The 25293-nt window shown below is 47.9% G+C and overlaps 1 long non-coding RNA gene and 1 other non-coding gene across 2 annotated transcripts; both read right to left on the bottom strand.

The window, feature by feature from the left end:
- Positions 1-17084: 17084 nt before the first annotated feature.
- On the bottom strand, positions 17085-17167 carry TRNAL-UAA (transfer RNA leucine (anticodon UAA)). The gene has a single exon. It is a non-coding gene; the product is annotated as a tRNA-Leu (tRNA).
- A 2247-nt stretch (positions 17168-19414) lies between these two features.
- LOC132538241 (uncharacterized) lies at positions 19415-22524 on the bottom strand. The gene is made up of 3 exons (XR_009549643.1): positions 22081-22524; positions 20255-20460; positions 19415-19560 (listed from the first exon to the last, which is right to left on the bottom strand). It is a non-coding gene; the product is annotated as an uncharacterized LOC132538241 (long non-coding RNA).
- Between the last annotated feature and the right edge of the window lie 2769 nt (positions 22525-25293).

Genomic DNA, 25293 nt, shown 5'->3' with positions numbered 1-25293 from the left:
GAAATAGTTCAGATGAAGAGTTGTGTGTGTGTGTGTGGGGGGGGGGTCTCCATTTTGTAAATAGTAGTCCTATTTTAGTTATATTCCAAAGAGCCCATAACTATATTAGTTTTTTTTTTTCCCTGAGTCTGATGTGCAGGTGGATCCAAGCTTTTGTCTGGAGAGATGTCATGGCTGGAAAAAGGACCAGAAAGCTGGATCAGGGAAGAGAATAGCTCCCAAATATGGGAAAGGTGTATAAATATTGTTGACTGCAAACCCTATCGATAATGACCTTGGGCCCATACGCTTTAGAGACAGGCTGGGAGTATGGATCGACCTGTCAATGCCCATGTTCAGCAGGGAAGCAATTACAGAAGCCAGACCTTCCACCTTTTGCATCCCACAATGACCCTGGGTCCATATTCCTAGAGGGATAAAGAATAGGAAAGCTATCAGGGGAGGGGATGGGATATGGAGTTCTGGTGGTAGGAACTGTGTAGAGTTGTACCACTCTTATCCTATTGTTTTCATCAGTGTTTATATACATAAAAATAATAAAAAAGAAACTTTGTCTCAGAGGACTTGAAAAGTTCAAACAACTGACTAGCTTTGCCACTGGACACAACAGAAAGCGAGCCGTCTAATTGATTTGCTGTAGATGTTGTTCTGGACACACTTATACAGAGCATCTCAGCTGCGCCTGCAGCCTGAGCCTCGATCGCCAGCCTCGTCACCCTCAGTTGTTTCTCATCCATCACCAACGACCCTTTCTAGGCACCAGATCCATTCACAGATTCAAATCTCATTCCCCGGAGACAGCAAAATAGCACACTTAGAGAATGTGCTACTTTGCCATGTGTGCATCCCGGATTCAAGCCCTGCAACCACCATATACATTAAAGGGAGGATCAGCAAGATGGGGGTCTGGATCCACCTGCCAACTCCAATGTCCAGTGGAGAAGCAAGTACAGAAGCCAGACCTCCCACTTTCTGCTCCCCATAGAGAACTTCCGTCCATATTCCCAGTAAGGAAGACATGTTAGTGGGGAAGGTGATCACAGGACTCTGAACTCCAATTCCATCTGGACCTGAGAGAGAGGAGGAAAAAAGGAGGGACAATTCGAAGTAGTAATAGGTGTAGGTGTGACTTGGAAAGGAATATGGGACTATAGGAAAAAATGGGTATATACATACAGATAGTTGTAGAAATAATAGTCAACCTTGGTAGAACTTTTTATACCTTCCAGTGGAGGAAATGGGGACACAGAATCTGGTGGTCGGAATGATGTGGAATTAATATCCATGTTGTCATGTGATTTTGTAAATCAATATTAAGTCACTTATAATTTTTTTTAAAGGGGGAAGTTTCAGTACTAGAGTCTCTTTCATTCCCACTGCCTCAGTCACTATCTAAAAAAACAAACAAATCTTATTTCCCAGATCATGGAAAGTTGATGCGGCTTATCAGCTGATCAACAAAAGGCATTGATACATTTTTTTTCTTCAACATCTCTGGGGCTCAGGTGCCTGTGCAACAAATCCATTGCTCCTAGTGGCCAGCCTTTTTCACTGTTGTTATTGTTGTTGCTGTTATTGTTGTTGTTGGATAGGACTAAGGGAAATCGAGAGATGATGGGGAGAGAAAGACACCTGCAGACCCGCTTCACTGCTTGTGAAGTGACATCCCTGCAGGTGGGGAGCTGGGGGCTCGAACCAGGATCCTTATGCCGGTCCTTGTGCTTCCCACTATGTGCGTTACTGCCACCGTGAACCTCCACTCCTTTTCTTCTCTTTGTTACTTAAATGCAAACCCTCTAACATTTGGGAAGTGTTCCTATTCTCACTCCTGCCATGATTCTTGCATATTGAATGGCATTAGGTCCTTTGCATTACCGTCAACTACAAGTAAGAGATAGCATTCTTCAATCTCCGGCCTCTCCTCTAGAATTTTAGTTGTGTGTAGGGAAATTGTGAGGATATGGTTGAGCATGGTGTGGGACCTCCCACTGAAAAGTGAGTGCCTGGATGACACGACCTTTCTGTCAGTCTCTCTGTACTTGAGATCGAACCTGGAAGAAAACGACCACCAGGAGGAAGTTCCCTCTGTCAGTCTCTGTGCCTCACAAAAGACTCTGCATGCAGCCCATTTCCTTCTTCTCCAACCAGTTGGTTCATTTACTCAGAACTTAATAGAAGTCCATCTTCTCTGATGATATACAGCTCACACATCATTGTTCTGCTCTGTCAAACTGTATCCAGGGTCATCCTCTTTACTCCTCCACCCACTCCGGACCTTCTAATCTTACTTGATCTATCTCCTCTCTTAAGGCTCCTCTCTGTCTGCTGATTATTGATTGATAACCCTACTTCCTTAATTCCTTTGATCAACTAAACCCCTTGTTAAACATTTACTAGGGGTGTTCTGACCTTTTCCCAAACCCCTTTGTCCCTCTTCTTCCAAACCATATATGGAATGGATAACTTGCTTCCTCCTACAACCCCTTATAAACCCTACTTTGCTGTTCAATAAACAGATTGCCCGTGAGACAAGTCCCCGGGTCTTCTCTCGCCATGACACTAGCATCGGACACAGAGAGAGACCTGTACAGCTCCACCCCTGCTGCCCAAGAACATTCTCCTAGGCCCCAGCAACTGATGTGTAACAGAGCGGGTGAGCCAAGAGTTTGTGCCGGGAAGAAGCCTTCCCACCATGAAAAGTCTGACAGGTGTGTGTGTGTGTCTGTGTGTGTGTGTGTGTGTGTGTGTGTGTGTGTGTGTGTGTGGACTCTGTAGGGGCCAGAAAAGCAGGGGAAGGAAACCAAAGAGAAGGAACACATGCAGTGTCTGTCTTCACTTTCAGAAGTTGAATCTACTTATTTCTTGAGCATCCCAAAGAAGAGAAAGACAGAGACAGAGAGACACATGCCCTACAGCACTTCGTCACCATTCACAAGTCTCCCCCCACCCCCCACAAGCTGGGACTGGAGGCTTGAACCCGGGTTCCTGCTCATGATGACAATTGTGCTCAGCACACTGCCTGGTCCTACTCTAAAGAAACCTTTTCAAATACCTGAGAGTTGCTGTCTGCTCGGCCTGGCATCCCATTACTAGTTTCGTTGGCTCAAGAATATATGCAATTCCTTTTAGAAGAAAAAAAAAGGCATGTAGGCATGTTTTAGGTCAATATTCAAGCAGATAGGTTGAACATTTGACATTTTCTATAAACTTCATCATGTCAATATTTCAGAGCAGAACTGAGAAAACATTTGATAAAAGAAAAGGCTACAGAGTTAAAAATAGAGCAATTGTCCATGATCTTTCTCTTGTATTTCTAGTGCTAATAATATTTACTTATTTATCTATCTATCTATCTATCTATCTATCTATCTATCTATCTATCTATTCATTATCTCTTTGTCATCACTAGGGCTTTATAGCCACAGGTCAATTTTTTCAGATAGGAAGAGAGAGAGGGTGGGGCCAGGCAGTGGCTCACCTGGTTAAGCGCACACATTACAGTGTATAAGGACCAGGATGGGGGGCCGGGTGGTGGCACACCTGATTGAGTGCACATGTTACAATGCACAGGGACCAGGGTTCAAGCCCCTGGTCCCCACCTGCTGGGGGAAAGCTTCACAAGTGGTGGAGCAGTGCTGCAGGTGTCTCTCTGTCTCTCTCTACATATCCCCTTTCCTCTCAATTTCTTGCTACCTCTATAAAATAAATAAAGATAAAATTTTTTAAAAAGGACCAGGACCAGGGGCTTGCAGGACCAGGATTCAAGCCCCTGGTCCCCACCTGCAAGGGGAAAGCTTTCTGCATGCTGACACAGGGCTGTAGGTGTCTCTCGATCTCCTCTTCCCTTCGCAACTTCTCTCTGTCTTTATCCAATAATGAATAAAGAAGAATTTTAAAAATAATAAAAAAAGAGACAGAGAGAAGGAAAAATATTACAGCAATGAAGCCTCCACCAGGATAGTGGGGGCTGAACTTCAGACCTAATTCAAATCGCTAATCACAGCTAAAACAAAAACTGGACAATGTGCCCTTTATTCCAGGAGCCCAAGTCTCTTTAAACAGTCTGCTGTAGTTACTAGGAAGGAATGGAGAATCCTTGGGGGTTGGGAGGAGGAGGGCACAACCAGCATTCCAACTAGTAATGCATTCTTTTTTTTTTCTTTTTTTGCTTCCAGGGTTATGGCTGGGGCTTGGTGCCTGCATTCCGAATCCACTGCTCCAGGAGGCCATTTTTTCCTATTGAATAGAACAGAGAGAAGTTGAGAGAGGAGGGGAAGTTATATATATAGAGAGAGAGACACCTGCAGACCTTTTGCAGCTTGTGAAGCATCTCCCCTGCTGCTGGGGAGCAAGGGCTTGAACCCAGATCGTTGTGCAGGTCCTTGAGCTTAGCACTGTGTTGGCTTAACTGGGGGCACCACTGTCTGGCCCCCTAGTATTGTGTTCTAAATGGCGCATGAAACCAGAAGATGTCTAGATATTTGATGACAACAGAGAATGGGAGTTTTGCTTTTATTTTATTTTATTGATTAAAAAAAATTTTTTTTACCAGAGCACTGCTCAGCTCTGGTTTATGGTGGTGCAAGGGATTGAACCTGGGACTTTGAAGCCTCTGGCACAAGTATCTCTTTGCATAACCATGATGCTATCTACTCCTGCCTGGAGTTCTGCTTTTTATATGAAGATGTTGTAGAGAGAGAGAAAACAAAAGAGAAAATTTTTATAGATACAATCAATGAGCACTTGGATTCACTCCAAGGGTTCTGGTGTTTTCTTAGCTTAGTAGCATCACTGTGTGGGTGGAGCCCCAGTGGCCATGAGCATTTAGAGCTCTACCAGCCACCTACCTTCCTGAGAACCCAAGCTCCAGAAACTTGGAGAGCTCCCGGTGGGTGGGTGGACTTGTTTGCAGTTTGGACTTATTTCCACAGAAGAGTCTCTGTGGTTTCGTGGCTCTCTTCACTCTAAGTATTCCACTGAGGACTCCTACACTTTTCTTGACTTCACAGGCTCCTCTGTGAGGGTTTTTCTCCCGGCTAAAGTATCTATACCTTCCTTTGTTTGGAATCTTTCCTCTTTCTTGATTCCTACCTGCCCTTCAACATGACCACAAACTCAAGAATGTCCTAAGTTCATCCAACATTCTACCCAATCTAGCAAAACATTTTCCATGGAGCCCAGTTAGTATTTATGTGCCAGGCTGGCTTTGCGGGCGGGAGACAGACCACCAGGGACTCATGGCTGAGCTGGGAAGCAGTATCTCTTTATTCATGTGGAACACAGCGCAATCTAAGCTAACTCTCTCTAATCACAATCCTGTCCTTATATATACTCACCAAATAGGGTGGAAACAGGATGTGACATAGAGAGGGTGGAGTGAAAAAAGACTGGTGGAAATCAGGGTGGACTAGGAGAGGGGGCGGAGCAAAAAGACATCATGAACCAGTGGGGATTAAACCAATGCCCTGCAGGCAGGGTGGTGCTTAGTTAACAGTGGTTATGTAAATAGAACACAGTGTTAAGCAGGTGGGATTAAACCAAGGAAACAGAAGGGGTCTTAGAAGCAGAATTAGAAGCAGACCAACATTTATGGAGAGACATTTCCCTTCTGTCTCATCCCCTCCATCCTCCCCCTCCCCCATTTAAAACACTGACTAATTGGAGCCGGGTGGTAGCTCACTTGGTAAAGTGTAAGTCTTACCACGTGTCAGGACGCGACCCAGATGTAAGCCCCTGGTCACCACTCACAAGATCTAAGCTTCATGATCCATACAGCAGTGCAGCAGATGTCTCCCTCTCTCCCTCCCTTCCTTTTTCTTTGTCTCACATGCTATTAAAAAGAAAGGAAATAATAATAAAGAGAGGGAGGAAGGAAGGGAGGAAAGAAGGCAGATAGGGAGGGAGTGAGGGAAGGAAGGAGAAATGCCACTGACAACAGTGAAACTGAGCAGGCACTCAGTCCCTGTGGTAACCCTACTGGGAAAGGGAGGGAGAGAAAGAGAGAGAGAGATGAAGGAGGAGGAGAAGGAGGAGGAGGAGGAGGAGGAGGAGGAACCTAATTGATTCAATCAGTATATTACTGAAGTCAATTCCAATCATCAGGCCACAAATGATAATAATGTATATCAGTTCTGTGTCTACTTTTACGCCATCTTCATTTGTATTTTTATTTATTATTGGGTAGAGATAGAGAGAAATGGAGAGAAGAGGGGGTGTTTGAGGGGGAGAGAGACAGAAAGACACCCACAGCCCTGTGTCATCACTTGTGAAGCTTTCCCTCTGCAGGTGGGGACTGGGGGCTTGAACCTGAGTTCTTGTGCATTGGGACGTGTGCCCTTAGCCAGGTACGCCGCCTCCTGGTTCTGCCCTGTACACTTTCACGTGTTTTCTGTGCTGTACAAGTAAGAAAAGGCCTTGTACTAAGTCGCAGAGGGAGAGTTTCCTGCATGATTGCTCCAAGGACAAGCTGTGCTGTGTAGAATGCTTGTCCACACTTAAAGAGCTTGACATTGTCTATTATTTTGCACATCTTCAAAGTGATACGAGGTTTCCTATTTTTCTTGTGTGGAATAAAGAATCAAGTCAGTTTGTATTTCGAACTGAAGCTAAAATGGGTGGGTCTGAACTGCTGGCATTTAAACAACGTGAACAACGTCCTCAACATAGCTACTTGTGACTAACCCAGTGGGTGTGACTCCTGGGAACAATAAGTTCACTGATCATGTATTTTGAAAGCTGGAACTCTGTGCTATTTTTTAACAACAACCAAAAAAGAGTATTCAAAGAATTGGCCAGAGTTTTAAGAAGAGTTTGTTCAAGATGGAAAATGAGACATTTACAGACTTTGATATTCTTTGGATTTTTATAAAAAGGAAACACTGACTAGACCATAGGATAAGAGGGGTACAACTCCACACAGTTCGAGCTCCGTATCCCATCTCCTCCCCTGATAGCTTTCCTATTCCTTCTTTTTTTTCTTTTTTTTTCCTCCAGGGTTATTGCTGGGCTTGGTGCCTGCACCATGAATTCACCACTCCTGGAGGCCATTTTTTCCCCCTTTAGTTGCCCTTGTTGTTGTAGCCTTGCTGTGGTCATTATTATTACCATTGTTGATGTTGTTCATTGTTGGATAGGACAGAGAGAAATGGAGAGAGGAGGGGAAGACAGAGAGGGGGAGAGAAAGACAGACACCTGCAGACCTGCTTCACCGCCTGTGAAGCGACTCCCCTGCAGGTGGGGAGCCGGGGGCTCGAACCGGCATCTTTACGCTGGTCCTTATGCTTGGCAGCACTTGCGCTTAACCCACTGTGCCACCACCCGACCCCCAGCTTTCCTATTATTTATCCCTCTGGGAGTATGGACCCAGGGTCATTGTGGGTTGCAGAAGGTGGAAGGTCTGGCTTCTGGAACTGCTTCCCCGCTGAACACGGGCATTGACAGGTCGATCCATACTCCCAGCCTGCCTCTCTTTCTTTCCCTAGTGGGGCTCCAGGACATATTGGTGGGGTTATCTGTCCAGGGAGTCTGGTCGGCATCATGCTAGCATTTGCAACCTGGTGGCTGAAAAGAGAGTTAGCATATATAGACAAACAAGTTGTATATGCCTACTAGCAACCTACAAAACAGAGACCAACCCCCCCCCCCAACTCTTCACCTGCACTACTACAGCCTTTAGGTTCATGATTAGTCAACAGACTTTGATATTCTAAAAAGTTTAGTGCCAAGTGCCAAGTTTCATGTCAGTCAACAGTGTTTATAGACTTTGCTCAATTTGGGAGCTAGTCTGTCCTGACCCAGCTTTCCAATCCTATTCTCAACTCTGACACCATCTTCCCAGACAATATTTCTAGTTCACTTCCATGCTAGCTGTCAGGCCCCAGGAAAAATTGCTAAAGTCATAGGTGCCTTGGAATATACCTAAAATAGACTTCCTAGCTTCTTCCCACACAAAGACCCCTAATTTCATCTGCTCTATTCCTACTTTTGAGTTTCTGTTGATTAAACAATTTGTCCTACTTTATATCTTACTGCCTTTCAGCCACCAAGTTGCAGATGCTACTATGATGTCATCCTGACTTCCCTGGGCAGACAGCCTCACCAATGTGTTCTGGAACCTCCCCTCCCCAGAACCTTGCCCCACTAGGGAAAAACAGAAACAAGCTGGGGGTGTGGATCCACCTGTCAGTGCCCATGTCCAGTGGAGAAGCAATTACAGAAGCCAGACCTCCCACTTATTGCAATCCCATAATGATCTTGGGTCCATGCTCCCTGAAGGATAAAGAATAGGGAAGCTTCCAACAGAGGGGCTAGGGATATGGACCTCTGTTACCTTACAATCTTGTTAATCATTATTAGATCACTAATTAAAGGGATTTTTTATAATATCTTTTGCTAGTAATTTTACTTTATCCCACTGGAGTTGCTATGGCAAATAGAATTTTTACCTAGCAACATAATCAACTCATGAACAACTGGTCTTAGAGTCACTGACAGGTACACTTTATGAAAGTCCCTGAAGTGTCACAGTAGATGACAATCAATTGATTATTCCAATCACCGGGTACTTTCTGAGCACTTTAATAACTTCATTACCACTTAATTCTCACAGCAAAGTGTTTGATAGTTACTTTTATGTTTACACTTATTTGAAAAGTGAAAAAAAAAAAAAAGACTTGGAAAAGCTAGATAATGTCCCGAACTAGAAAGTGATGAGAGATTAGAACTTTGTCCTGGCTGACTCCTGATCCTGGCTCTGGGTGACCTCCGAGGTCCTACGCTGAGCACCACACACGTGCTGCATGTCTGCATTTAGAGGATATGGAAAGGACTCTGCTATAGAAAGGAGGCAGTTATCTGACACCCTTCTAGCTTTTCTGCACAGCAAGTTTCTACTCCCAAAGTCATAGCAATGAATAAAATGGCTGAAGACACAAATTAAGCACAAGGATGAGATGGAAATTACCCATGTATTATATAGAGATGACTAAAAGAACTATTTACATTTTTATTGCATTGGGCTTCTAAGTATACGTAGATTGTTAATCACTCACTTATGACCAAGAAATAAAACAAGATGGGAGGGGGGATAACACACTGTTATGCAAATAGACTCCTATGCCCAGAGGTTCCAAAGTCTTGGGCCCAATCCCAGCCTCACCCCCAGCTGGAGCTGAGCGGAGCTGTGCTTTGTGGCCTTGTGTTTCTGAATAAATCCTGATTTCTGGGGGGAATTATTCACCGTTTGTTTTCCTAATTTATCACAAGAATGATGGGAAAAGGCTCCTACTTAGAACCTGGACTGGCTGACTGAGCCCCAGGACCACCGCCTGACCACCAGGAGTGTAGATGGTTTCTCCTGAGCCACCAGGCCAGCTCACAGGCCTTCCTTGCTGCTGTTCCAGCCCCTGAAGGGCAACAGCAGTGGACACCCACAGCCGTGACTTAGTGAGGCTTAAGTTCTCCTCCCGTCAGCAGTCTTTGTTGATCAGACTCAGACTGGAGGTGGTGCTTCAACTGGACTGGTACCAACCACTCCCGAGCTGGTACAGACTTTAGCCCCAGGAGTCTCTCCTGAAGCCCCTCTCAGTCTATGAGCCGCACGTGTCTGCACTCACCCACGGCTGGGTGGGTTCCTGGAGTGATCCTGGTCTCATGTGGTTTGCGTTCTCAGCTGCCCCTCTGCCATTGCTAGTTGATCTGGGAGAGCAGAACGCAGTAGCTGCTATTCTCCAGCCACTCCTCTCGGGCTTCTACACCTTAACTATCCTAATTATATGAAGTCCACCCAAGCTTAAATACAAAGAAACGTGAGCGTGAAGTCTTATGACAAAATCACTTCAGATTTTATACCTACACGTTGTGCATGTGAGTCACTGCGCCTGCCACCCAAGTCCTGTCTCTGTACTCACTCCCAGAGTCACTGTAGTGCTCACAAAATCCAACATGTTGGTCTGCTTCTAATTCTGCTTCTATGGCCCCTTCTGTTTCATTGGTTTAATCTCCCCTGCTTAACACTGTGTTCTATTGACATAACCACTGTTAACTAAGCACCGCCCTGCCTCCAGGGCATTGGTTTACTCTCCACTGGTTCATGATGTCTTTTTGCTCCGCCCCCTCTCGTAGTACACCCTGATTTGCACCAATTGCTTTTTGCTCCACCCTCTCTACGTCACATCCTGTTTCCACCCTACTTGGCGAGTATATATAAGGACAGGATTGTGATTAGAGATAGTTTAGATTGCGCTGCGTTCCGCATGAATAAAGAGATACTGCTTCCCAGCTCAGCCATGAGTCCCTGGTTGTCTGTCTCCCGCCCTCGAAGCTAGTCCGGCACCAAGAGACAGTTTATTAGCCTCCTCCTCCTCTTCTTCCGCCACCTCCTCCTCCCCTCTAGCCCTCCTCCAAAGTTAGTGGTGGTATAACCAAAAACAATCCAATTTTCATTTAAGAATATTCAAGGTGACTGGGGTGGTGTATCGGACTTGCATGCCCCAGCTTTCCCGTTTGATGCTGGCAAGGTGTGTTCTGGAGTAGCAGTCTGCCTGGTCTCTTTCTCTGTGAAGCTCTCTCTTACAAGCAGAAAAAAAAAAAAAGCACAAATCTTTTTTTAAAAGTAAATGTTTTAAGGCTTTTCAAAACTAGTCTACTGTAACAGGCCTGCTTTTCAAGGCGAACTAAAGATCCTGCTATACTTTGGAACAGGATGTCAGATGGGTTTTTTTTGTTTGTTTTTTGACAGAGACAGAAATTAAGAGGGAAAGTGAAGACAGGGATGGGGGTGGGGGTAGGAGAAAGAGAGACATCTGACTACTTAACCTCTTGAGAAGCTTCGCCTTGCAGGAGGGAACTAGGGGTGTGAACCCGGGTTCTTGAGAATTGTTTATGTAGACCACAGCCCTGCCCCTCGATGTCAATTTTTAAGAACTACAGATGTTCTCTGAGATTTATATATGTGGTTTTCAATAAGTGAAAGCAGTATTTTACAAATTAACTAAGGAAAATTATATCTAATTATACCTACCGTCTAAGTAAAGTGAGTGTGGGTAAATGTCTATCAAAAGGGACTGTGAAAGTAAGACTATTTTGAAAAGATGTAAAATGGTCCAAGCTCGCACAATAAGATAGTTTTCTCCTTACACAGCTTCTTCTGCTGCTCTTCTCACAAAGGGTGACTCCAGGAACGGAAATGGTAACAGAGTTAGAGATCACCTCCTTCTTTTTTTTATTATTATTTATTCCCCTTTGTTGCCCTTGTTGTTTTATGGTTGTAGTTTGTTGTTGTTGTTGTTGTCATCGTTGTTGGATAGGACAGACAGAAATGGAGAGAGGAGGGGAAGACAGAGAGGGGGAGAGAAAGACAGACACCTGCAGACCTGCTTCATCACCTGTGAAGGGACTCCCCTGCAGGTGGGGAGCCAGGGGCTTGAACCAGGATCCTTACGCTGGTCCTTGTGCTTGGCGCCCACTGTGCTTAACCCGCTGCGCTACTGCCCGACTCCCCGAGATCACCTCCTTCTATAAGAGGAATGTTATAGCTCAGGTTGACTCAGAACCACCCCATCGAGATCAATATTGTCCAGTCTCCAAATTGGGAAAAGAAGGTGAGTAACTAAAGAAAGGCAGCATCTGTCTAGTGCCAAGAACTATGTTGTCTCTAGAACTTCCATCAAACGACTGACACATTTCAGTCCATTGCATTAAGTCATTAATCATGAATCATGTCGAGACTCTTACTAGTAAGAGGTTATTGGAGCTAAAATATTTATAAAGAGCATGAAGTACAGCAAAAGATTCTACCTAGGTTGGCATGCTAAGACTTTGGGTAGGCAGGCCATCTATAAAAAACTATAGAAAACCCTGTCCTGGGATAATATGCCAGATTTTCTTTTCTCTAAACCAGCTGCTTTGAGACATGATGTCATCACAGTCATTTAGTATTTTTTAAAATTATCTTTATGTATTGGATAGAGGCAGCCAGAAATTGAGAGGCTAGGGGGAGATTGAGAGGGAGAGAAACAGAGGTCTGTAGCCCTGCTTCACCACTTGTGAAGCTTTCCCCCCTGCAGGTGGGGACCCGGGGCTCGAACCTGGGTCCTTGTGCACAGTAGCCCGTGCACTCAGCCAGGAGTGCCACCATGTGGCTTCCTCATCACGTTTTTGTAGTGCCTCAGTGATTTGCCAGAATTTCAGCAGTCTAGCTGCTCTGTTACCATCTCTGCTGCAGCATGGTAACTGGCTCTGACTGACTAGAAGACTTGACCTCTACTTTGAAAGGAAGAGGACATATCTCCAGGCAACTCTGTCTGTCAGTGCTTACTAGTACCGCCCCGTGTCTGCACTTGGACGCTCTAATACAGACACTGAAATTAGCATGAAGCTATCCATTCAATTAGTATCATCACTGAATGCATTTCTTTTTGTCTGTTGAACGTGCTTCAAATGCTTCCCAATGCTGCGCTCGTTAAGTTGTTTTTCATTTCACCTAACTTGACTGAATTCCAGGCACCAGACGGGATGGGTTGTCGGGAAATTGTGCAGATGTGGTTGAACTCTGGCAGGGCCCACAAACCACTATATTTCCATGCAAGTATTATTTACAGATCTCCACGTTATCCCCTCAGGGTATTGCTAATTCAGTTAAAACCATTGCAGCAGTTGCTAAGGATGCTTCCACCTTCCCAGCATGCTCTTTGCCTCTCTCCACCCCCTTTCCTAGACAATCCCATTCCAACTTGACACTTCCGGAATTCTCCCATAAAAGTCTCTCCTGTTTCTGCTTTTGCTCTCTTTGCTCTTTTTTCTTCTGCAACCAAACCTGGAGAAGGGCTGTTGGGCATAGCGGGAGGCGGCCATTTTGCTAGCTCCATGTGGCCTGAACCGCTGTGCTCACCCCCAATTCTGGGGCGTCCACGTGAATAAAGATTTGGTTCAGGCTCCGCCACGAGTTCCTGGCCTCTTCTCTCTCCCCAGCGACACAACCCAACTATGGGTCTTTTTTATGTTGGTTTCTGAGAGCCCTTCCCTAAGCTCTCCTCCTTTCCCTTCCATTTTTCTTTCATTCTTTTTCCTTCCTCCCTTCTTTCCTTCTTTCCTTCCTTCGTTCCTTCCCTCCTTCCTTCCTTTCTTTCTTTCTTCTTTTCATTTCTCTTTCTTTTTTTCTTTCTCCCTTCTGAGAAATTGAGAGGGGAGGAGGAAATACTGAGGAGAAAAGAGGCCCCAGCGGTGACACACGTGGTTATGTGCACACATTTCAGTGCTCAAGGACCTGGGTTCAAGCCCCTGGTCCCCACCTGCAGAAGGAAATCTTCATGGGTGGTAAAGCAGGGCTGCAGGTCCTTCTCTCCCTCTCTCCTTCTCTATGTCCTCCTCTCCTCTCAATTTCTTTTTGTCTCCATCCAATAATAAATAAATATATTTAAAATAAACAGAGAGACTCCTGTAGCCCTGCTTCACTGCTTATGAAGCCTGACCCAAAGGTGAGGACCAAGGGCTTGAACCCAGGTCCTTGCACATGGTAATGTGTGCATTCCACTGGGCGGGGCCCCCCTTCAGTTTCAGCTAAAGCTTTGGGAAGAGCTGGCATGCTGCCTCCACACTGCTCCTCCAGCACAGATGACAAAACTCAATGACATTTTGTTATAAATGGGGTTCATCACAATATTTTGAAAATACTTCATTTATTTTAATGAGGGGGGAAGAGAGAGGGGGTGGAGGAAGGGAGAGAGAGAGAGAGAGAGAACAGTACACACAGAGAGCTATACCACAGCACTACTCAGCTTTGGCTTATGGTGGTGCTGGGGATTGAACCTGGTATCTTGGAGCCTCCGCATGAAAGTCTTTTGCAAAACCATTGTGCTGTCTCCCCAGCCCGTTCATTAAAAAACCAATCTCTCTCTTTTTAAACATTTTCATGATTGACAAGATTGTAAGATAACGGGTGAGTCCATACCACCACCAGAGTCCCCGTGTTCCATTTCCTCCACTGGAAACTTCCTAAAATCTCGGTCTCGTGCCGACAGCCGTATCAGCCTGAGCACACCCATTTCGCCTGATCTCAGAAGCGACACTCTCCATCTTTTGCCACCTGGGCTTTTCCAGGCAGGCCCCAAGTACAGTCCAACCATCTGGTTCACAGCCAGTTTTCTCCTACTGGCTAATGTTTATTTCTAAGCCACGTGGACCTACCTTTATCTTCTCCCCTTTCTCTCTTTAACAACTGAATTCTAAACCATTAGACAGGCCCATGCAAGGTAGTCATTACCCTGTGTAACAGGGGCTGGGGATTTAGGGAATTATCTGTATGGATAGGAAAACTGGAATGAAAACTGCAGTGTTGGAGCAGAATTGGAGGTATTGGTAGGAGTTCCTGGATATACTTACGGACAGATATATACAGACAGATAACACAGTGAAAATACACTCTCCCCATTCCTGCCCCCTGAGAGGGCCAGAGCACAGCATATCAAAAGCCACATGTACAAGACGGACTCAACAGCTGGTTCCGACAGCCACTGTCCACTGGCGGACACCACAGGTGTTTCAGAAACAGAGGACTCTAGGAGGACAGGGCTAAGGAACCACAGAGACCTGCCAGCCAGCTAGCGTAGGGATTCCCCACTCCAATCAAGGACCCTTTAAACAGCAAAGCAAACAACTAAGCATTAAATAGTCAGTAATTAAAAATGGGAAAATGTGTGTACATATCAAGATAACTTATGATTCCGCAAATAATTGAATTACACAGGCAGTCTGGTGAGTCGTGGGGTACTCGTGTAACTTCAAAGCAAATCCCCTCACGATATGTGTTCATGGCAAGGAAAAGTACAAAGAAAACAAACAAACAAAACACTATAGAGAAAGCCCTGGCAGAGACGCTTCATCCTGCAAATGAAGACACATATCACAGGACATGGCACAAACACCTAGGTCATGCATGGGACAAGGCAAAAATCACGCCACCTAAGAGGACACGTTTGGGACAAGTTAGCACTTTTTAAAAAAAAATTTATTTATTTATTTTTCCTTTTCTTGCCCTTGTTGTTTTTTGTTAGTTATTATTGTTGTTGTTGTTAATGTCCTCATTGTTGGACAGGACAGAGAGAAACGGAGAGAGGAGGGGAGACAGAGGGAGGGAGAGAAAGACAGACACCTGCAGACCTGCTTCACCACCTGTGAAGTGACTCCCCTGCAGGTGGGGAGCTGGGGGCTCAAACTGGGACCCTTATGCTGGCCCTTGCACTTTGCCAAATGCACAGCAGAGACACCCAAACGGACAGAAGGAGGGCCGGAGGATTCCCTTGGCATCCTCAATAACAGGAGGGAATCCGGAGGAGCAGGGGCCTCCTCTCCCGGGACCCTGAGCTCGGCTGGGGCGGCCGGGAAGGGCAGTGGGCCCCCCCCCCCCCCGCACCCCCTTCCCGCCTGCAGGCCTGGCTGCAACAGCATGCTCTCCGCACCACCGCGCTTGCGACTTCTTTCTTCCTCAGAACTTCTTCCTTCTTCCCTTCCTTTTCTCCTGTTCTTGAAGATCTCCTCCGGTGTGAGCTACCATATATTCACAGCTAAAATGTCATCTGGTAATTAGCCTCCACTTAATGATTCGGTAATTAACCACCACTTAATGATTTGATAATTGGTCACCATTTAAGCAGGGAAATAAAAGATGTTGCTGCATCCCAGCCCAATGTGTACTTACTAAAATACATGTATATAAATCTACAAATAATAATAATAATAACAACATGGCAGGGATACTTTTGAATTTTTGAATGTATCCACTCAAACCCATTTTATTTATTTGTCTTTGTTTAACAGATGTGATCTCTGGGGAGGACACTTGTCTAGCCGAAACTTTTAAAAGTTTAGACCGAATGTGAGCCTCGCGCGTCCGAGCTGCAAAGTGGACTCTCCGGCCTGGGGGTGGACGGCCTGGGTGCGCGCAGCCCGCAGCAAACAGGAGGGAGGAGCCCCCGCCGCCCCGCAGCCGCGAGCTGAACTGGGGGCCGAGGCCGTGTGCAAACGGCGGTGCCAGCCCGGGTCCGAGCGGCGGTGCAAACTGCGGTGCAAGCCCGGGTCCGAGCTGCGGTGCAAACCAGGGGTGCCAGCCCGGGTCCGAGCTGCGGTGCAAACGGCGGTGCCAGCCCGGGTCCGAGCGGCGGTGCAAACCAGGGGTGCCAGCCCGGGTCCGAGCTGCGGTGCAAACCAGGGGTGCCAGCCCGGGACCGAGCTGCGGTGCAAACTGCGGTGCAAGCCCGGGTCCGAGCTGCGGTGCAAGCTGCGGTGCAAATCAGGGGTGCCAGCCCGGGTCCGAGCTGCGGTGCAAACCAGGGGTGCCAGCCCGGGTCCGAGCTGCGGTGCAAACCAGGGGTGCCAGCCCGGGTCCGAGCTGCGGTGCAAACCAGGGGTGCCAGCCCGGGTCCGAGCTGCGGTGCAAACCAGGGGTGCCAGCCCGGGTCCGAGCTGCGGTGCAAACCAGGGGTGCCAGCCCGGGACCGAGCTGCGGTGCAAACCAGGGGTGCCAGCCCGGGTCCGAGCTGCGGTGCAAACCAGGGGTGCCAGCCCGGGACCGAGCTGCGGTGCAAACCAGGGGTGCCAGCCCGGGTCCGAGCTGCGGTGCAAACCAGGGGTGCCAGCCCGGGTCCGAGCTGCGGTGCAAACCAGGGGTGCCAGCCCGGGTCCGAGCTGCGGTGCAAACCAGGGGTGCCAGCCCGGGACCGAGCTGCGGTGCAAACTGCGGTGCAAGCCCGGGTCCGAGCTGCGGTGCAAGCTGCGGTGCAAATCAGGGGTGCCAGCCCGGGACCGAGCTGCGGTGCAAACTGCGGTGCAAGCCCGGGTCCGAGCTGCGGTGCAAGCTGCGGTGCAAATCAGGGGTGCCAGCCCGGGACCGAGCGGCGGTGCAAACCAGGGGTGCCAGCCCGGGTCCGAGCTGCGGTGCAAACCAGGGGTGCCAGCCCGGGTCCGAGCCGCCGCCGCCCGCCGCGTTTCCTCCGGCCTCAGCCACCAGACGGAGTCGCGGCGGAGCTCAGCCACAGGTCCGTTTCCAAAAGAGAAGCCCGACGCTTCTCTAAAAGCGAGAAAAGGCGAACTACCAGGAGTGGGGTTCGAACCCACGCGGACACATGTCCATTGGATCTTAAGTCCAACGCCTTAACCACTCGGCCATCCTGGTGCCGGCGCTCAGAGCTGCCTCGGCGCCGCCTACAAAGCTCGCGCCGGCGCCCTGCGCCCTCCCGGGGCCGCTCCTCCCGCTCCTCCCGCTCGCGGCGGATCCGCGCCCCGCGCCGCCCTGAGCCCCGCGGCCATCGCCCCCCGGCGGCCGCCCTCCCGCCTCCGATTCCGGGGCGCGCGGGCGCGGCACACAGCGCTCCCCGCAGACCGCGCGCGATTCCAGGGAAAGCGAGGCGGGAGCAGGGAGGGCGGGATCGGAAGGCGGCGGGCGCTAGGCCTGACTTTTTAAATTTATTCTAAACGGAGTAAAACGCACGGGCTGCGGCGGAGTCGCGGGACTCCGAGTGGAATCCCGCTCGATGGTGCGCTAGCGCGGCCGGCGGCTCCGGCTCGCCCTCTGCTGGCCGCGGGCTGCAAGCGCAGCTCCCCTGGCCGCGCCGCGCCGGGCCCCCCCCTCCCTGCTCGGGGTCCGGGGCTGAACTGACTGACTGTGGCTCCTGTGTTTGCAACACTCTCTCTTTTCTGGTGCAGAGGCGATTCCATTCGCCCCGTGACTTCCTTCTCTAGGACTCCCATCTCATTCAAACACAACGACGGTGCCATTTCCATTTAAATGCAATGCCCGGCTGTTACAAACTGGGGCTGGGAGCAAAAACACGCAAGACTTGTTTGGGCAGATGTTCCTGGGTCCTTTGGCCAGATCCCCCGCAGGGCAGGGGGACTGTCAGATGATAGGGTGAGTCCATGTCTAGGATTGTCATATATATATATTGCAATATATATATATATATATATATATATATATATATATATATATAGCATTTTTATTTATTATTGGATAAAGACAGAAATTGAGAGGAGGCGGGGCAGAGAAAGAGACAGAGAGACCCCTGCAGCCCTGCTTCACTACTCGTGAAGCTTTCCCTCTGCAGGTGGGGACCCGGGTCTTGAACCTGTGTCCTTAGACCCTGAAGTGCGAGCCCTTGACCAGGTGCACCACCGCCCCGGCCCCCATGTCTGGGATTCTGAGTGTTTCCACAGGTTGGAACCAATCTACCTTCCCACCAACTCCAGGTGTCAAGTTAGAGTCCTCTCGTTCCCTGATGTTTGTAACCAAACTATCGCAGTCGCCGTGGTGTGTTTGTCATAGCCCACGGTCTCTGTGAACCTGATCTTCATTTTCATTTGTTCAGAGGTGATATTTGGTAGCATTGTGGGATACCTGTAGGGAACTGGGCCCAGTGTCCAGGAAGTTCAGGCCATTGTTTCCATGAGAGTCTGAGCAGGTAGACCCCAGGTTCTCCCCCCTCCGGGCTGAGAAAATGGCAAGTCCCCCCCTGACCTCTGAATTTATGAGTGTTGGAACCCCGGACCTGGGCGCCTTTCTGCACATGCCACTCCCCCCCCTTTAAACAAAGGCCATGGATTAGTGTACATTGTGGGATGCATTGGATCGACCTTCTCGTGGAGCATCCCGTGAGTACCCATTCATTGGGGAAACTGATGATCCTTCCTAGCCGACTGAATCCACATGGATCCCAGTCACTTTCAAAGCCAGCAACAAGCAGCTCCTGACAGCTTTCAACTTGACGCTGTTGACTGGCTAGGGAAGAAGGGCAAACGCTAGAAGAAGAAGAAGTGTACATTGTGTCTGGCCAAACTTGAAAACCACCGCAAACTCCTGTTACTAAACCCCCCCCCCCAAGTGCCTGTAATTTACCCCCAGGGAAATATGCACTGAGCCGCCCACCGCTCACGGCCAAGCCTTGGATGGTAACTTTCCACTTGTGATCCAACAGTTTGCAGGTCAAAATGTGACTGTGCATCGCGTTGCTTTGTGTTTGGGGTGATGATGACCTCTCCCTTCTCCCCGAGCTACGTGTGTTTCTGCTTGCCTTGATTCCCCCAGTACACGCGTGGAGCCCTGAGGCTCTCCCAGAGAGAGTCCCAGAGCTGACTGCCGTCTCTGCACTTGGCCCTGCTCACCCCAGGGCACCCCAGGACACCCAACGGCAGGGGAGGCAGGGGCACCGGGAGCGAGAGCCCACAGATACCACAGGCCCAGAGGATGAGGCTAGACCCATAGGCCCTCTCTTGTTTTAGCACCAAAATGTCAGGATTACGAGACACCAAGGGAGGCAAATAGAGTCAGGTGTGCAGACAAAGGAAAGTATAATGTAGCAGCCAGGGGAGCTGGGATGCTCCATTTGGGATCAAGGGAGCTACGAAGCCCAAGCTCCCCCCCCGACCTCCCCGTTGTTGGTCCTTACAGAGGCCTCTTACTTTTTCTGGCATGGGAAGTGTCGTGACCCGGGTCTAGGATTTGTGATGCATTTTTGTCTGATGCATTTTGTCTGATGCATTTTTGTCAATTGCAGGCAGGGGTAAATCTTCCTGTGTGGGTGAGGGGTCAGCTTATTCTCAGGACGTCCCTTCAGTGTGTTTCAGCAAGACAAGTTCTTCCCGAGAGAGCAGGGGGTCAAGCCTCAGCAAATTTCCCCCAACAATGTCCTTCCTATTTGATTTCCTCTTTGATCAATAACTATTAGTCAGTGTTTTGTTTAACTCCCCCCCACCCCATACCTGTGAAGGTTGTACATTTCTCCTTGGGACTGTGACCACCTCATACCATTTCCCAAAGAAAAGCTATATTAAAAATAAATAAATATGGGGGGTGGGCGGTTGCGCAGTGGGTTAAGCGCACATGGTGCGAAGCACAAGAACCCGCAAGGATCTCGGTTCCAGTCCCCGGCTCCCCACCTGCAGGGGAGTCGCTTCACAGGCAGTGAAGCAGGTCTGCAGGTGTCTGTCTTTCTCTCCCCCTCTCTGTCTTCCCCTCCTCTCTCCATTTCTCTCTGTCCTACCCAACAACAACAGCTATGACAACAATAGCAATAACAACTACAACAAGTGCAACAACAAGGGCAACGAAATAGGAAAAATGGCCTCTAGGAGCAATGGATTCATAGTGCAGGCACCGAGCCCCAGTGATAACCCTTGGAGGAAAAATAAAATAAAATAAAATACATAAATTAGTGTCTTGTGACCCTTGGAGACTTAGCTGTGATCTGTGGAGGCTGTCACTCACCCTGCAGCCCTGGTCTCTGAGCACTAGTTAGAACTTGAGAGAGCTTCTCCGAGGCTTCTGAGTCTGTTGGACTGCCGCTGACCTATGTCATACACGGCACTGTCAGGTGGCAGAGGCCTGCACGCGTGTCCGGAGCTCAGCCGTATCCCCGCCTCTGAATCCCAGGTCCCCGCAGGGAAGGTTCTTTAGGCCCTTGCCTTCGTCTGCTGAGAGAAGAGGAAGTTGTCCTTCTCTGGGGTCTAAGGACACCCAAGTGGTAATGATGGCGGGGTCACCAACCACCGTCTTCAGTCACACCCGATTACCTGAGGCCACACCATTTCATACCGTTTCAGTTTCAAGGTACTTAATATCATGAAATAATGAAAATAAGTACTGGGGAGGGATAGATAGCATCACGGTTCTGTAAAGAGATTCTCAGACCTGAGGCTTCAAAGTCCCAGGTTCAGGCCCCCGCACCACCATCAGCCAGAGCTGAGCAGTGCTCTGGTAAAAAAGAAAGAGAGAAAGGAAGGAAGGAAGAAAAGAAAAGAAATCAAGAACTGAGTGCCCATCCTGTGACAATCCTTTCCCTAAAATCTCTACATACAGTATCTGACTTGACGTATTCCACAACTCATGTCGGTTTTAAATTTAGGCTATAGAAGTCTAATCTCAAACTCATTCACACACAAAAACAAAATCAAACTGGACTTCAGGACACCAACCAATTTGTGGAATCCTCCACGCTGGATTCTGCATATTTGAGTGGGATTAGTATTCGCTGGATTCTGTATATTTGAGTGGGGTTAGTATTCACCCCTGACGTAAGCTCCAATGAGCCCTGGCTAAAAGTCTGCTCTGAGTAACACACATTGGAGGTGTGCAAAACTGTGTTAGACACTAAACTTGGTTGTTTAAGGCTCAGTTTTGCTATGTTAATGTAATCCAGAATACACACACTGGTCCTTGTTTCGTACTCTAGCGTCGATGATGTAATCAACAAGCACACACACATTAAAGATGGATTTATTTATTTGTTTATTAAGTGTGTGTGTATGTGTGTGTGAGAGAGAGAGAGAGAGACAGAGGGAGAGAGAGAGAGAGACGGAGAGAGAGAGAGAGAGAGAGAGAGAGAGGGAGAGAATAAGAAAACCAGAGCATTGCTCAGGCATGAAGAACGTGGAGGACTGAACTCAGAACCCCCTGCTTCAAGTTCTGGGCCACTTCCCCTTCCCAGGGTGCATGCAAGCATGTGTTTTATTTCATGTGTTTATTTTTTAATCTGAACTTTTGCTAACCATTGACTTTCTCCCTCTGTTTGCTTTCAAAACACTTGAGTGCATCACCCAAGCATTTCAAGTCCATTTTCAGTTTTCTCTAGGATCCCCTTAAATACAACTTCTACTTTCACCATTCTTCTCCTTTCTATCCTTTTCAGAAGTAAAAACATCTTGTTATTTTAGTTAAGAAAATGTTTTTTTTTTTTTTTTACAAGCCTGTTGTTGTCACGGGAATACGGTTTCACATCTCACGGTTTCACATCTCAGGGTTCACCGCCCAACTCCATCTTCCTCCACCACACAGCACTGGCCTCCTACACCTCATCTATTTTTAATTTTTTTTTTTTTAAGATAGAAGCAGAGAAGAACTGGAACCGAGAACACACTGGAGCTTCCTTCAATGTGGTGGAGACTGGACTCGAACCCAGGCCATGCTCCTAGCACAGCCCTGCCCTACCAAGTGAGCTTCTTATCCGTCCCCACACCCCCTCCTCAGCACCTTCCCGCCTTCCCCTCTGAGTCCACGGGTTGCCTGACATAAGTCACACTTTATTAATTACTCACTCTTTCCCTTGCGATGAGAGAATGAAAACATCTTCCCTCAAACAGATTCACGTTGTAAAAGTTCAAGTCCAGGTATAGATGTGACAGAAGCAAAGTGGGAAACTCTCTCTCCACAGCCCCAGCTGTGCAGAACTGGATCCCTGTGTCCTTGAAAGATCTAATCTGTTTCCTGCGTTGCTTTCCTTGATCAAAATCTCCCTTCAAGGCCCAGGATAAAGCCTACCTCTACATCATACATATACCTGTAAAATAAAATAAGTAAGATAAAATAAACAAACCATACTTTGCTACGAATACGATTGAATGCTTACAGATTAGACAGGAAATGTGTCCTTCCTACCCTCGCCTGATCTTATTAGTTGTAAGAGTTAAAGTTGTTGGAAACATGTTATTCTTGGTGACAGAATTTTCTGGTTAAGTACTTATAGCATTAACATTTTTTCTTTCAGGATCTCACTTATTGGGTCAGAAGGACTGGGCAGAGTGCAGTCCCCTGTAGCGTCCGCACTGCGGGTTGAGCATGGGAGTGAGGACACATCCGCACCCCACGGCCGACTGCTGTTCTCTCTTACTTTGGTATTTTTCCTCCCCCTCTTAAGAGTCTTTTTTTTTTTTTTTTTTTTTGGATAACAAACATGTCTTTAACTGACACTAGCTTTGCATGGGGTTAGACAGCATAAGGGTTTGGCAAAGAGACTCTCATGCCTGAGGCTCCAAAGTCCCAGCTTCACCCCCCTGCACCTCCAGAAACCACAGTTGATCAATGCTCTGGAAAAACGAACAACGACAACTTACACTTACTTGGCCTGTTGCAGCAGAGGGAAAGACTGCAGGAGAAGGTGTGAGTGTGTGTGAGTGTGTGTGTGTGTGTGTGGGGGGGTGCTGAGAGGGTCCAGGGTGGCAAGGAACTTCAGTCGGTGGTGGGAGTGGTGAGCAAAACCCCATCACAGGCAGACACCAAGTCACAGTCATGGAACAACGGCCATCTGGTAAACCACTGTCTCCCCCAGGCAGGTCATTGTGGGGGGAAGGGGGACAGGCTTAGTCTGTGGGGTGTGACGTTGAAGAAAGGCCACGTTCTGTCTGCCTGCGTGAGCGTTGTCGCAGAGAGAGGGACAGTCTGCCATCAGCAGCCTCTTCCAGAAGCCGGGCGGAGAGCTGCTTAGACTAAGGTACTTAGATGCTTAAAGGACAGGTTGAACTAACTAACTGATTAAATAAATGCCAAACAGGAAGGTTCCCAGACTACATATCCTGTGTGTGTTGAGTACTCATGGCTTGCCATCCAAACCCAGACACCTGTCAAAGTGGAGTAAAGAAGAAAGGGGGGGGGGAGACTAAAAGTCATGCAGATAATAAATTGATCCTAGAAAACTATATATATATATGTTTGGACCTAAATGAATTAATGTCAGCTCTCACCTAGTAGATGTTTGTTGAATTGGGATTATGTCAATTTAGATGTTAAGCAAAAGACAATTTCTAGGAGCCAGGTAGTGGTGCACCTGGTTAAATGCTCACATCACAGGGCACAAGGACCCAGGTTCAAGTCCCTGGTCTCCACCTGCAGAGAGAAAGCTTCACGAGTGGTGAAGCAGGGCTGCAGGTGTCTTGTCTGTCTCTTTCCCTCTCTATCTTCCCCTCCCCTCTCAATTTCTCTCTGTCTCTATCCAATAGTTTTTTAAAAAATCACATACTAAAAAGAAAAAGCATAACAATTTCTGATGTGTCAAGAGACTTTCTTGAGTTAATCAGGAAAATTCAGAAAGTAACTTAGTCGCTTTCACATTTCAAGTAGTGATCTCATCTGTATTTTGGATTGGATCAACTACACAGTAGTCTGCACATATTCATCTTTTGGGTTTTGTTTATTTTATTTTATTAGTTTTGGCGATAGCTGTTAAATATCACATAGTTCTGGACAGAGAGGATGGAATTGAAGATGGTGAGGAAGTTTCCCTCTAGATAACCAGGAGGCTACTGGCTCCGTCAGTTGCAAGAGGCCCATCAGGCTGAGTTTGAGGACATTCAGAGAGGAACAGCGGAGTCACTGGTAGAGAGAACCGTCCACATGGCTGTGCATGTCCCCGGGGACAGATGGGAAGTGAAGTGTGCAGCGCGGGAGACAATGCGGGTGCAATCTCTCATCATCTCGAGGTGTGCTTGAATAGCATCTGCCTAGGGTGAGACTAAGAGCAATCTCCCTAGCAGGAAAGAGCTCTCCTCTGGTTCATTCACCCTCTGGGCCCTTGGTTACCTTGGTGAGTTGAGATTGTGTACTTGGGTTTGGTTTTTTTTTTTTTTTTTTTGTCTTTTTGTTTGTTTGTTTTTTTGGCAAACTAAAGAGAAGTAGCAGGCTCACCAATGGTTAATCTTCTCTCTGCAAAGGTCTGGAAATTATTACTGTTAATGCCCTAAAGTGATGGCGTTGGGGAACATGAGCCCAAGAAGAACTTACAGAGAGGACAGAAACAAGATCGGAATTCTTGGCCATCTTGTGCCTGCGAGGTGTCTGTTTTGACCTAGAAGGCTAACAGTATATGCGGTGATTCTGGTTTATTATTATTATTTACTTAAAAAAGGAGACTTAAACAAAACCACAGGATCAGAGGGGCACAACTCCACACAATTCCCACCACCAGGTCTCCGTCTCCCATCCCCTCCCCTGACAGCTTTCCTATTCTTTATCCCTCTGGGAGCATGGACCCAGGGTCCTTGTGGGTTGCAGAAGGTGGAAGGTCTGGCTTCTGTCATTGCTTCCCCGCTGAACATGGGCGTTGAGGTGACTCTGTTTTTGTGCCAGCAGCCATGAGGTAACAGTAAGCGCCCTCCTGCTGGTGTAGGTCTGCAGAAGCCAGATGCTGTCCGCGAATCCTATTCTCTTTCTTCTGGCAGGTCAGTCAGAGGCGTTGGTGATCTAAGTCTGAACACGGAAATGTTTCTGTCTTGACGGTGCCGAGCAGTTATGTGCCTGGCAGAGGGCTCCTGTGAGCATGAGCAAGGCCCCGGGTTCAAGCCCCCTCTCCCCACCTGCAGCGGGGAAGCACCACGTGTGGTGACGCAGGGCTGCAGGTGTCTGGCTGTCTCGCTCACTCCTTCCTTCCTCGCCTCCCACTTCTCCCTCGATTTATTTTTGTCTCTTTCCGAACTAGATTTTTAAAAATGAAGAGAAAGCTGCAGTTAGAAATGCATCCTGTTTACTTATTTTCAAGA

This window comes from Erinaceus europaeus, chromosome 4 (genome assembly GCF_950295315.1).
Source record: "Erinaceus europaeus chromosome 4, mEriEur2.1, whole genome shotgun sequence".
In the NCBI taxonomy this organism is placed as follows: domain Eukaryota; kingdom Metazoa; phylum Chordata; class Mammalia; order Eulipotyphla; family Erinaceidae; genus Erinaceus; species Erinaceus europaeus.
Note: the sequence above shows the minus strand (reverse complement) of the source record. Positions and strands in the feature narration are given on the sequence as shown.